Below are 14,678 nucleotides of genomic sequence, written 5' to 3'. Positions count from 1 at the left end.
CTGTCTGGGGCACTATCGAATTATTTATTTATTATTTATATAATACAAGAAAAAAAAAATCAAATGCCCAAAATGATGTTCGGTGGGAGTGTCCCGCACCCAGATTTTATGAAACAAAAAATTATTACTCAAGATGGGGCATTAGATCGGAGTTATTATGGGTATTCACGCATAGGGTATTAGTTAACTTATCATATTCTTTATATCACAATAATGTGTTTGCTCAACTCATTGAATAAAACCAAATTTACGATGTGTCCCGGGCTAGTGCCTGATTTCGGTGTAATTTGCAAAACATGTCGGTACTCCTTCAAAGTTGTAAACCAGGAACTCAGTGTCTCAAACATAGTATGCTTTAGTTGTGCCTTAACCGTTGAATAGAGCAGAGGTACAGTCACAGTATAATAAAGTGATTTTTTAAAGGTTTCACCGTCCTTCGGTGGGTTTGGTTCTATGTTTTTTTGAGATCGGTGGTGCAATTTACTCCGAAAGTTTTAGTGCATTTATCGTTATGCAAGTGATTAAGATATCCTCGAAAGTACGTAAATCCATCATTATTACATCTCCTCTGTATCACTCATGCTATTTCTGTAATTGCTAAAAAGCTATTAATTTTGACATCGCTGGTGTTGATTTCCTTGGATTCGGTGGATTTTTTGACCACCGATATCAAAAAAGTGATCACTGAATTCAAATCCTGCTTTGTAACCTAGTTTGTTGTACTAATTTATCACACTTAAAAAGTGCAAGATACGTAGTATAAACGTAAAATTATGTTTGTAAATAAATTAAGTCATAATAGGTAGGTAGGTATCACTAGTTTACTATGAGTAGTTTTTTAAACCAGACGTGTGTTGAAACTTGAAGACCCAATGTTTCTTTCTCTGTCTTGATATTCTCTTCAAACCAATGAAGTAAATTATGTTAATTGTCCTCTGTATCACCTGAGGCCCTACACCTCGATACCTTTAAACGTGTCAGGCATGTTAAATGAATGCAGTCAATTAGATCCCACTTATTTTACAATAACTTGTGTATGTAAGTACTATGCACACCCAAGGGACAGGATGTTCAGAACAAGGGATTAAAAATAAAGTGGCCTTCTAATGTCGAGATCGCTTCAAAGGCAATGAGACCTAGACGTAGACCCAAATTGAACATAGCAAATGTTTTAACAATCCTCAATGTCTTATGTCTTTATGTCTAAATATAGGAGTTACAAATTAGCTCAAGTGTTTGAGGGTGCTGGAGATCTCCAGCACCCTCAAATAATTAACGGGTAATTAGATCTTCAGGCATTAGTCGACCACTTCAAATAGTTTTAAATTGATGGAGTTCACGCTTTAAAACTCTGTTATTCAAAAATACTTGTTTTCCGTATTGCATCACATATTATATATTTTTTGAGCATTGATCAAAAGTTTCTTGTTTATCGGGTGTAGGTAACATAAGTTTTTTTTTATGCGTGTGCGGTCGGATTGTGTGAAACAAACACCTTCTCCTTTATGGCACTAATGTGCGAATTTGTGGTCGACATGTCTGAAACTCGTTCCAGGACCATACATCGCCCATCACCCTATTATATGAGGACAGTCAAATAGTGTGGGATATCTTCTAGAGATGTTGTTTTACAAGCCGTAATTCTTCTTTCCAGTCGGATCCTCATTGCTGAGGGTCGTGATTACCAACGCTTAATACCACTTTCTTCCAGGCACTCCTATCCTGCGCCATTTGCAGGCAGGTCTGGGCCTTGGGTCCTGCATATGCCTTTACTGTGTCTATCCACCGGGTAGGCGCTCTTCCTCTACTTCTCTTCCCTTCTACGTGACCGACCATTATCAATACCTCTAGACTATCTTCGCGTCTAGCCACGTGTCCGAAGAATCGAAGTATGCGCTGTGTGCAAATAGTGGAGAGTCGTGTTCGAATTTTCAGCTGGCTAAGGATTGATTCGTTTGTGCGGCGGTCCGTCCACTTGATCCCCAGCATTTTCCGCCAACACCACATTTCGAACGCATCAATCCTTTCCTTTGTTCTTGCCATCAGGGTCCAGGTTTCTGACGCATATAGAAAGATGGAGAAGATTAGGGTCCGCATTAAATTCACTTTTGTTTTCACGCGTATTCCGCGGTTCTTCCATATCTTCTCCAATCTTTTTACCGCGGCTTCTTTTAAGCCGTAATTAGATTACTTTAAAATCTTGGGTCTATATCTATTACATTTATGTAAGCTTTCGACATCATTAGCCTTGTTACATCGCTTATAATCAAATAAGAATGAAAAATATGATTAAAATGTAATATGGTTGAGATATAAAATTGAAATGTGATTTTTGTGTATGCATTATTGAATTCGGTGACGCCAATTGATTTCAGTGCATGCACATGATTTCGGTGTTTTTTAAATCTCAAATATCTTAAAAACTATAAGGTTCTAATGGAGGCCTCCACTACCAATATTTTTTATATTAAGGCTAGATTTTAGGAAATAAAGTCGCATATCAAATAAGTTAAAAAAAAAATTTGGCACCGAAGTCAGGCACCGAAGGTCATCTCTGAGAAACGCCCAAAAGAGTGTTATCTTATCAATGTGCACACTTTGGTTGGTATGTAAATTTAACAAAAGCTTAACATAGTTATAAGGGAATCCAGTCATCGTCACCTGTCTAGAAAACGAATGAATCATATAGAGATAGACCAAGTAGTCTGCAACGATTTTGATAGCACACGCAGTGCAAGTGTTATTTTAAACGGCAAACTTCTATGAAATTATGACGTATAAATAACACTTGCATTACGTGCGCTATCAAGATCGTTGCACACTAATCTTGGTCTAACTCTATTGATACTATCTTCTAGAGAGTTAAGTTATCAACGTGCATACCTATGTAAATACAAATCTAAAATTCAAAGACTGCATAGAGAGGGTGGCCACAGTTTTCGAAACCACGACAGGAATAGTAAATAACTAGTTTCTATGCAATACGTGAAGAATTGACGTTGAAGATTGTATCAACAGATGCCACGACATAAAAAAAAAAAAAAAAAAATATTATAGTGACATTCTTACACAAATTGACTAAGCCCCACGGTAAGCTCAAGAAGGCTTGTGTTGTGGGTACTCAGACAACGATATATATAATATTGTATAAATACTTAAATACATAGAAAACAACCATGACTCAGGAACAAATATCTGTATCATCATACAAATAAATGCCCTTACCGGGATTCGAACCCGGGACCATCGGCTTCATAGGCAGGGTCACTACCCACTAGGCCAGACCGGTCGTCAAACATCGAACATCACACACAACATCGGACATGGTAGAATATAGCTATCGATTTACAAGTCAGCATTACTATAAAATGATTAAAATGCAACCTCACGTATAGCTTTTCTTATTGCACTTACATAGCACCTATGCAGCCTTCCTTTTCCCTCATTAATCACATCTCATCTAATTGTTGCACAACAGCACTCGGCACAAATGATAACATATAATAAGTGCTCAGCTAAAATAGCTCCAACACTTAAAACAATAGGGTCCACAATTGTGCAACGTTAGACTGTAAATCTTAACTTTCAAACGGTCCAACCGATCAATAATTAGAAATAAATTGGCTGAGAGCAGTTTGATCGTAGAAAGTCCAGTTAGCGTCGAGTAGGTGCCGATAAAACTACTGCTCGAAACATTGATTGGAGTACATCTACATAACAAGATAAAAGTAAAAGCAGAATTAATTAAGACAATTAACAGGTGTAATAAATTACTTGTATTCACTACGACATAGGGCAATGCCTTTTTTTCTTAAGCTCTAGGCAGAAGTATGCAATTTTGAGAAATACGTCCTGTGCCGCCTGTCCATATTTTCTCAGGCTACTAAGGCCATTTATAACTTTTGCAGGTATTTAGCATTTTACCCTTGATTGACAACGAATTTTATATAAATAAATAAATAAAATAAATTAATAAATTAATATTATAGGACAATTTTTACACAGATCGACCTAGTCCCACAGTAAGCTCAATAAGGCTTGTGTTGTGGGTACTAGACGACGATATATATAATATACACATATATATAAATACTTATATACATAGAAAACATCCATAACTCAGGAACAAATATTTGTGATGAACACACAAATAAATGCCCTTACCAGGATTCGAACCCAGGACCTCCTGCTTCGTAGGCAGGGTCACTACCGACTAGGCTAGGAGGCCGTTATATAATAATTACAAGAGTAAAAAAAATAAAGCGTTTATTCTCAAATCTTACTTGCAACTAAATCATGCATTCTTCTGTCAAACCACAGAGTGGTTTGTTGGTAGACGAGGCTCCTATAAGTTTATGTAAGCTAGGTAGTTTATTATGTAAGTAACTTAAACTTATCTACTTAACCCTTTATCGCATGCGTAGCCCTATAAAAAACAGGCAATATAAAAGAATACGCAAAATAACGTCTATCAACGCCATGTTTCAACACATTTGCGATCTGACAGCCGCACGCCTGTCAGTGTAAATCGACCTTTACCGCCTGACACACGTTTAATCGGGCCCATTCGACCCGCTGTGCCCTTTTCATTGCATGGCGACGCTATTACAAAGCATGAAGGCCTACTTTTAAAAGCTTACATGAATAAGTGTTAGAATGCTTCCCGTGTGCTGACTGAGGTAAGTATGGATCATCCTGCCTACAGTTAGGGTTACCAGATACAAATTTAGAATTTCCTGACAAAATTCCTGAGGGGGGGGGGGGGGCGTATAGCCGTTAGCGATGGACACAAGATGTTTTACCTACATTATTTTTAAAATCACAGATATTGTATTTGCAAATGCGAATATTAGACATGATTTCGATTTCTAAAACATCTATGTATGTATGCTTGAGTAAAGATTTGTTAATTAATAATTACGAAGTTATTGATAAGTTGAGTGGATCTCATTTATTATTTTTTTACAATGTTTTTGGATTAATTTAAGTTAATAAAAAGGTACTTTATAAAAAAAGTCTTATCAATTCAAAAAATTCCTGACATTTTCGTGTTCCGTCCCCATTCCTGACAAAAGGCCAAAATTCCTGACATGTCAGGAAAATTCCTGTCATCTGGTAACCCTACCTACAGTACGGACCAGCCCCCAGTGAATATTCCTAAATTTGAAGAGGTAGTCGCGGGAAAGCAAATTTAAACAATGATGTTATTTAAGGACGCTTCCCAAGGCAGGTTCATGTGACTCTTATGTTTTATAATATCTGTGAAAAATATTATACACATCCGTATTCATGTTTTTAGGGTCTGCTTTGTTCAAATATCTTTTTTTTGGCATACCGGAAAATTAGTACAAATTAATATGCTAATGCGTAAACAATACGTTTCCAAAAAAAGTTGCATTCAGAAAACACTTCACAAAAAAAGAGGAAACAAAGCAAACATTCAACTTCCTCAAAAAACAGTTTCCTGCAAACAAAGGCGCTGACGCAAGTTCTCTTCGCGTGCCCCCTGACCCTTGCGTAAGCCTCGTTCGCGCTTAACACGTCCGATCGCTCACTACAATTACTTATGCTTTATGTAACATGAAAGGTGCGAATGGCCACTGGGCGAATACTGACGGGCGGTAGATGTAATGCGGGCTGTACACACTCGTCGAGACCCCGAGAACGAGTGTGTACATGCTGCTCCCTTCGTGTGGCATTATATGCCCTTTTTAGGGTTCCGTACCCAAAGGGTAAAAACGGGACCCTATTACTAAGACTCCGCTGTTCGTCCGTCCGTCCGTCCGTCCGTCTGTCACCAGGCTGTATCTCATGAACCGTGATAGCTAGACAGTTGAAATTTTCACAGATGCATTTCTTTTGCCGCTATAACAACAAATACTAAAAAGTACGGAACCCTCGGTTGGCGAGTCCGACTCGCACTTGTCCGGTTTTTTACAACCTATATCCGGACATTAAATATTTAGATTTGAATCTGGACCCAAATATTTGAACACCGCCGCTTCGCCTTACAAAAGACATCAACGCGTAACATTTGTAAGATAATGTGTTCAAATTTGAACTTTCATATGCGCGTGGTGGTCAAAAATCGGGTTCTAACCTCGGTTGTACTGTATAGAACAAAAAAAAACTGGCCAAGTGCGAGTCCGACTCGCGCACGAAGGGTTCCGTACCATTACGCAAAAAACGGCAACAAAAAATGGCAGCATTTAAGTTAAGAATTAATTCATTATGCGTGGCGGGGCGTGCCTAAAACTCGATTCATGTCGGCTTGTTTATTTTAAAAGAATTAATGTTTATTATAGGCAATACAAAAGCCCAATTCTCTCAAATGAATAAACAATGGAAACAATAAGAAAAGCAGAAAAAAAAATAAAAATAATCAATGAAGTAATACGCCAAATTGCATAATTTTCAGCTTACTGCCTACTCGTACCATAAAACCAACCAACTATTGTCCAAAATCTCCCAATTATAATATAAGTATAGTAGTGTCTTGCTATTTCAGTCAGTCTCAGTACAAAAAGTACTGAGGTTGACTGAAATAGCATGACAAATAACGTTTCCGAGAAAATACGATGGAATACAATTATACGCTACATCTGTATCTTCGTTTATGTGTAAGTAAAGTCATCGATTCTTAATTACGAATTACTTGTGGAGCATTGGGTTGGAAGGTCAGATGGCGGTCTCTTTCGTAAAACTAAAATCTCTTTTCCAGTTTCTATATAAATGATAAATCACACTAAAAAAATATCTTAGGTGCATGATTAATTACACAAAAAAAAACTAAGGTAACATAAGCTGGGTAATTTTGAAAATGGCAAATACCTATCTATTAAGCCAGAAGCACTTCATATTTTAGTAACAACTACGAGCGTGGCTCACTCCGCGATTTCGTCGCTTTGCTACAGGTAGCTAAAAGTACATCCGTTCCGCCCCAATTTTGGGGTCTGCCATAAGCCGCGCGTGGCGCTGTCGCCACCTAGCGGCCATATCTGTGCTGATCGTAACAGACGCGTTTTGTTAGAGAGTGAGTCTTCTGTACCTAGTACTATTATTTATTCTGTGCTACAGCAAAGCTTCCTGGCGTCCTGCTTAGGTACCTACTGTTGCTACAGTAAAAAGTGATTCTAGTTTTTTTTCGAAGTTACCCCAATGCACCTTAATGATAATGGGACTAGACTTATATCGACCGGGATATGAACCGTGATTTAATTACCTTTTGTATTGTTTTCGAGCCACCCAAATTACACAAAACATACAAAAACATATTATATATTTTGTATGTGGTATAATACAAAAGGTCACCACGGTTCATATCCCGGTCGATATAAGTCTAGTGAAACCCGTGAATCATTCAAAACTGATAATGGGACTTCTCAAAAAACCGGGCAAGAGCGAGTCGGACTCGCGCACGAAGGGTTCCGTACCATAATGCAAAAAACAGTAAAAAAAACGGTCACCCATCCAAATACTGACCGCGCCCGACGTTGCTTAACTTCGGTCAAACATCACGTTTGTTGTATGGGAGCCCCACTTAAATCTTTATTTTATTATGTTTTTAGTATTTGTTGTTATAGCGGCAACAGAAATACTTTATCTGTGAAAATTTCAACTGTCTAGCTATCACGGTTCGTGAGATACAGCCTGGTGACAGACGGACGGACGGACGGACGGACAGCGGAATCTTAGTAATAGGGTCCCGTTTTACCCTTTGGGTACGGAACCCTAAAAACAAGGTTTGTTTACTTTCTTTCTTACCTTTTCTTCTACGTTTAACTAATCAACACAAACAAATCTGTCCCAAAAGGGTCCATGTTTTTATAGAAATGGTAAAACAAAATGATAAATCTTGTCGTGCATCTACAGAGCGAAGTGTTTGTCATGTGATTATTAATGGGTTTGTCGCGTTGCTTGAAGGGACAATGGTATTAGCGTGATTCGGACCACCGGGGCTCGCTGAAGATTTATTGTGTGACAGGTTTGAGGTGCCTATTTATGATTTTGCATTTGGTTATAAAATTGAGAGTCGTGTATGAGTATGAGGCTCGAAAGTACAGTGAATAAAGCTTATAACATTTGAGGAGTTCCTACAATTCCTCATGGAATCCATCATCAGAGCTCACCTTAACAAAATTGTTGCTAAAATCCTGAACAAACTTAACGAAGAAGACATCGCCAAACGTGAAATAGGTACGTGTCGTTGAAGTGTTCCGGTCTGGTCTTCATAAGCAGTTCCATTTCATCAAATGTCACTTTTTTAAATATAAAAGCTTGAATTGTTGATAAAAAATACAATAAAAATCACTATAATCATAATCATAATAATCATAATCATTTATTTGCACATAAAAAGGGTTTTACATAAAGGTGTTATAGAGTTACTGTCCAAGGCCTTTTTAGCTGTTTTTGACAGCATGCAAATGGGTCCTTATAATCTCTTATAATACATTAAATCTGTACTAAATAAGACTATATCGGAATATGCCTATAATATTTCAGGAGTTTCCTCGATTCCTCATGGATCCCATCATCGGAAGTAGATTTTGACAAAAATAGGACCAATCTGTAAGTAGGTACATACTTTCTTTCAACAAAATAATTTTCTAAATCGATTGATAACAAACATAATAAAATATAGGTATAGTCATGACTTATAAAACAAAGTCCCCCGCCGCGCCGCGTTTGTCTGTTTTGTGTAGGTATGTATGATCGCGATAAAAACTACTGAACGGATTTTCATACGGTTTTATTAACCTATCAATAGAGTGATTCTTAAGGAAGGTTCAGGTGTATCATTTGTTAAGGTTTTGTGTAACCCGTGCGAAGCCGGGGTGGGTCGCTAGTAGGTATAGGTTTAATTTATAACCGAATTGACAACCTCCTCCCTATGGAATTTAGCACTCGGTTAAAAAGTGAAACAAGCTCAATAGGAGCATTCCATGAAATTCTCTACCGCTTGTCCCGTACAAACGCGAATTTTCTGAAAATTTGCAGGTATATGAGTTTCCTTTTCTATGACAAATGGTCAAAAATATGCACAGAAAAATAATCGCCTGCTTTAAATCCCGAAAAAAATCGCAACACAGGAAATAAAATGCGTTTGTACGGGTCAGCCCGTGGAATGCTCCAATACTAAAGTCTATTTCAATAGAACTTGCTAACTATGTAAACAAACCGCCATATTGAAATTGTCTCTGAATGATCAATTTACTAGTGATGGGCAAGACTCCTACTTACTACTTTACGAATGTCAAACCATATCGAATAATAAAATACCAAAAGTAAAAAACAAGTAGTTACTTATTTTTAATTTGTTTAATCACGATCAGAAGACAAATTAATACTTAAGAATAATGTATTGATGTATTTGATAACCGCGGCGGTAGGTACAGAGCGTGGGTTGGGTAGTGTGTAGCGGGTTTATATCACAAACTTTAGTCACAACACTACCCATCATAGACAATTGTAGAATTTAAAAGAAACAAAACCGTCGTTCCAACAGGTCCTAATAACTTAACTTATGAACCCATTTTAAACTTTTAATTAAATATCCAAGATACAGTTATATATTTATGTATTTTACGGAACGGACCGTTTCAATAGTGTACAATGTGTGTATGGTTTCAATGGTATTTGATGAGGTGGTGTGAAAATTCAAAGGGAAACAGTGATAAAACAAAGTTACGTTGTTTGTTTACATAGTTAGCAAGTTCTATTGAAATAGACTTTAGTGATAAGATCAGAGTTGAGAACACCATGTTTTGTAAATACTTATGGCTGCGAACGTTGAGCACGGAATCGGAAGGGGACCGGTTCCAAGGAGCTTTGTTTTTATTTCAAACGTCTGCGGCTGCGCAGCTAAACTGTAATTACGTCTGGCTGGAAGAGAACGCTGTTGAGCATTAAGTCCACATTATAAAAAAAGCATATGACGGTAATGCCAGTTGTTGTTTAGTTTTGAAATCTTAATCATTTCCGTTTTATTTGGTCGTCTCATACTGTTCCTCTTACCCCACATAAATTTTATACGTACAGAAATGCAATGCAGTTTCTTATAAGAGTTACGAGTATAAGACATTTACCTACTGACGCCGATTGCCACCGCCGTTCCATTCTAGTCACGAATTTTTAGATCAGGGTTATAACGGCGAAAATCGAAGTTCGCAAACTGCGGGCATCTTGCTGTCACTTAATTACGCCTCCATTGGAGTTTGGAGTAATTAAAAAAGAAAGACCCCCGCAAATTACGATTTTCGCGGTAGATCCTCAGAATTATTACAGACCCTTAATTATACCCCCGTAATACCAAAAGATACAGACTATAGGTATAAAATATTGGGGCAAGGGAAACACTTTGAGGGAATTAAGTGTCATACTTTTAACCGTAAAATAAACCATGTTTCTCTTAACCCACATGACCTTATGCAGAATCTAAGTATGTAATTGAATTTTGACGAAAATTACGTAACAATTTTGCACATAGACGAGGGTCACTTTTTAAGTTATTTGATCCCTTCACCTAACTTATAACTCTTGTAAGCAGAATCGTAAATTTTATTGCATTTTTGGTGCAGCGGAGTGGTGTTAACGGAATTGGTATAGATAATTCCACCTGAAATGGTAAATTAAGGTTAATATTAACGTAATTAACGCTAATTAATCATTAGGGTTGAAATTTTTTATACCAATTCCGTTGACACCACTCCGCTGCACCGAAAATGCTATAAAATTTACGATGTCTGCTTATAAGTACTAAATGTTCCGAACTGTCCAGTTGGGTAAACTATAGACGGGTTGGGGATACACGTTTGAACTGACCCTTAACCGACTCACAGTTGGCGCGTTTCTAGACATAGACAGAAGTAAAAGCATGTACAAACGCTACCTAAACACACTAACTGCTGCACCTTGTCCTACATCCAGACCAGACTGATGTCTCAAAACGTTAACCTCTTGAAAGTTAAAAGCTTTGTACTTCAACAAAAGCTAGTTATTTCACCCGTATCTTACTTAAACTTACCGGTTAAATTGTAATTCCAATATTCCCAAAATAGCACAACACTAAAAACTTTCGTTCGGAAATTTAGTGTAACTTTATCATTCCAATTTAACCTCACTAGCACTACTTTCGAATGCGGGTAGGAGCGACACGAACGCGCGCGGAGACGGTCCACCGGGTACTGAAGAAGTGAGGAGACACGTCACTGGCGCGAGCGCAGGCTCACCTTTACTTTGGCGTGTAACGCGACTGATGACAGTTGATACTTAGCTTGGTGAGAAAATCTTTTTTAGGTTTATTTTTCGTGTCATGATCAATAGCCAGTTGGATTCCAACAGCTCCCTACGATCTCCAGGTTTGTCATAAACACGTTTTTGTTACATGATGAGTGACTTAACCCTGACACGTGCACGTACACCCCTTTTAGTTTTGACACGTGATCGTGATTTCACAATGAGCATACTCACCCAGATGATTCCTGTTTTAATCCAACTTTAAAGTCATAGCCTTATTTATGACTATAAGGTGTCGTTGCCTTAAAAGTGTTCCTAGTTGAGAATTGTACATACTTATGTGGCTGATGCTTGTTTTGTCAGGAGCATAGTCTAATAAAACATGGTCTTCTCTTCCCAGAGTGACACAAGCCTACGTCACAATAACATTGCCACTTTATATAGCGCTATTGCATATTATCATATAGCGCTGTCGCATGATGACGTAGGCTTGTGTCAGTCACGTGGTCGGAAGAGAGTACCAGGCGGAGTATATTATTATACAATGGTCAGGAGCTCCGAGGAACTTATTCACTTCCTTGAATACCGACGCGAGGGTTCCATGATATAAATACAAAAAAGTAAAAATTTTACTGACCTCCGTTTCCTGGACCAGCTCAGGGGTAGAACAGACTGTGTTGCGGAAGTACCTACAAGAGTGCAGAGGAACACGCAAGGCAGGTAGTTAAATGCAACCACGCTTCCCTTGCGTGTTCCTGTATGCGTGCTTCTATATCATATTTCTTAAACTAATTACAAGTACCTAGGTAGGTATATTAAATATATTTACATACTAGCATGCCCGTAACTTCGTCTGCGTGGAATTCGTGACAGCAGCTAAAGTAGGTATAGCCCCTGGATAATGCAAATAGCAATCATTCAATTCGCGCATTGCTTACTTCAATTATTAGGCAATGCATTAACCGTTTCGGTGCGGATGGCACGACAGGCGTTTCATCAATGTTTTTAACGTGTGGCGTATGACACGACAGGCGCGCCATCATATTCTATGGCGTAAGGCACGCCTGTGGTGTCATGAAATAATTGTTTGCCGCTGTTTGGCTGTGCCAAAAGTTTTCGAAAATGGAAGACGCAACAAACCGGTTAACTCTTTCAATTCCACCCCTTTACACTCTATTCAGGGATGATTTCCGACATAAAAACTATCCTATGTCCTTCCGCGGGACTCAAACTATATATATACCAAATTTCAACTAAATCGGTTCAGCGGCTTAAGCGTGAAGAGGTAACAGACAGACAGACAGACTCACTTTCGCCTTTATAATATTAATATAACCTGGAACATATATAGTATGGATTAAAATGGGTCTATAGCTAACTGATTCGTTCTGCCCCATTATTTGGCTCGGAGGAACCACCTACGGCAGTCAAAATGTAGACAAAAACTGTAGTTACTTCAGGTGTGAACAGAGTTCAAGTTAAAGATTGATTAAACGTAAAACTTTTTTTGTCATATTAATGCCTCATGCCTGCAAGTGTCAAGAAGTGTCAGCATCTCGGCCTCGATACCGCGCCGCGCCTCGCTCCATCTAGCTATCTGTTTCCCATTAGTAAAACTCTGGCCAAAGACGGATGAACGCAAAAACGCATAGTACCTACCTCAAATTATTATCATCAACCTAAATTAGTCGATCATTACGGTTAGCTTCGGTTTAAATGAATATTTTAGGCTTGTTGAACAACATTAGATATAGGTACTCATGATTCTACACTGTTACACATGTAGAATACAGCTACCAAGAAGATATCTACCGTACTGTCCGAATTCTTCAAAAGTAATTTTGAATTAATTACAATTCGAAAATAAAGTATGAAAATTAATCGATCAGTAAAAATTAATTCAGAGTGAGCGTATCAAAATGGTCCTTAGCGGGATAATTTAATTAGTATATGTAAGTAATTTACATACTTAATTAATATGCCAGCTCCAACAAGTCGTTCAAATATGAATGAGAACGTAAAATAGAAGAAACAACATTATACATTTTAATTGGGACAATTTCTTTTCAAACAAGCCTAGAACAAAATACCTATTGCTGGAGAAAGGCGGAAAATCAGTACCTAATGTGCCGTTTGAAAGTAGGTAGAGTCAGACCAAGAAGAGTCTGCAATGATTTTGATAGCACACGCAGTGCAAGTGTTATTTGAAACGTCAATCATCTATGAAATTAAGACTTATTAAATAACAAAATAACACTTGCAGTGCGTATTATACGCTGTCAAAATCGCTGCGGACTTTTCTTGGTCTAACTCTATACAAAATTGCGAAATTTCCACGTGCAGGGTAAAATTTCAGAATCCTCAAACCTCATATTTTTGGATATTCACATTTTCCATTTCCAAAATGAAAGTTTCCTTTATTTCCTGAAAATTCCGAGCACTCCAACTGTTTTGGAAATTGTCCGCAACTTGCACACCTGCACTCCTGCAGGGAAAATATAACCAACATTCTCTATACCGTTTAGATCGAAGTGAACGAAACATAACTTGCATACTACTTAGCAGAATAGCTACACCTTATACCTCTCATTGAGGTTTAATACCATAGTAAAATAAATTATACTCATTAGATAACCCTCAAGTTCCTACAAAAGTGCCGGTTAGAGTTAAACCACGGTTAAACTACACATTACCATATTTTGCCGATAACTACATTACATTACCTTCTAAAGTGTTAAGGTAACAAGACTCGAAAAATTTATTTGATTTGATACCTTATTGCAATGGAGCCAGGTACTTTATAAACTTCACTATACATATTTATTTGGGATTATGTTGGTAATGTTAATATAATCTAATAAATAACTATGGTACGGACGCCTGGGGCACACTTTACTTAAGTATGTTTTCTACTTAAGATATTTCCAATGCCCTTGGTATGGAAATAGTACAAGTTAAACCGATAGTCACTTAGAATTGAAAATGGTTACGTAATCGAAACTGGTTTTCCGAGAATCGAAAAACTTAATTGTATAAATCAGAGAGGATCGCTATTTACCTACTACAGCTGTGGTATTAGCGAGTAAAAAGTAACAATTTTGGGTTATTTCTACTCAGAATCACGAGAACTATTGATATTTAAAGAAAAAAGGGTCCCAAGTCTTCTATATTACTACCTATAATGTAGGTAAGGTTAAACGTACTGGTGCTCGACGCGGTCCCAGTACATGTCATCTTGAAACTTAAGTCATTGTCAATAGAGGTGATCGCAAGGTGTCACCTATTGGGCATTATCATGTCGAGCTAGTACGTTTGGTTAGTAGAATGCTTCTTAAACAAGATCCGCACATCCACAGCCACTTTCCAATTCAAAAACACATTTTTGATTTTCGAATAACAGTTAACACTTTCTTCTGAAATATCATTGACCGGGGACAAAT

At 37.7% G+C, this 14,678-nt stretch overlaps 1 protein-coding gene across 4 annotated transcripts in view; it reads right to left on the bottom strand.

Annotated features, from left to right (window-relative positions):
• LOC134800174 (zinc finger CCCH domain-containing protein 13) overlaps positions 1–11,257 on the bottom strand; it is a 129,414-nt gene extending 118,157 nt beyond the window's left edge. Inside the window, exon 1 of one of the 4 annotated variants that reach the window (XM_063772653.1) lies at positions 11,027–11,257. The gene's annotated coding sequence lies outside the window, so the exon portion shown is untranslated. The remainder of the gene's footprint in view (positions 1–11,026) is intronic. The other 3 variants (XM_063772656.1, XM_063772654.1, XM_063772657.1) reach the window with 3 other exon arrangements.
• Between the last annotated feature and the right edge of the window lie 3,421 nt (positions 11,258–14,678).

Source organism: Cydia splendana, chromosome 19 (genome assembly GCF_910591565.1).
Source record: "Cydia splendana chromosome 19, ilCydSple1.2, whole genome shotgun sequence".
In the NCBI taxonomy this organism is placed as follows: domain Eukaryota; kingdom Metazoa; phylum Arthropoda; class Insecta; order Lepidoptera; family Tortricidae; genus Cydia; species Cydia splendana.
Note: the sequence above shows the minus strand (reverse complement) of the source record. Positions and strands in the feature narration are given on the sequence as shown.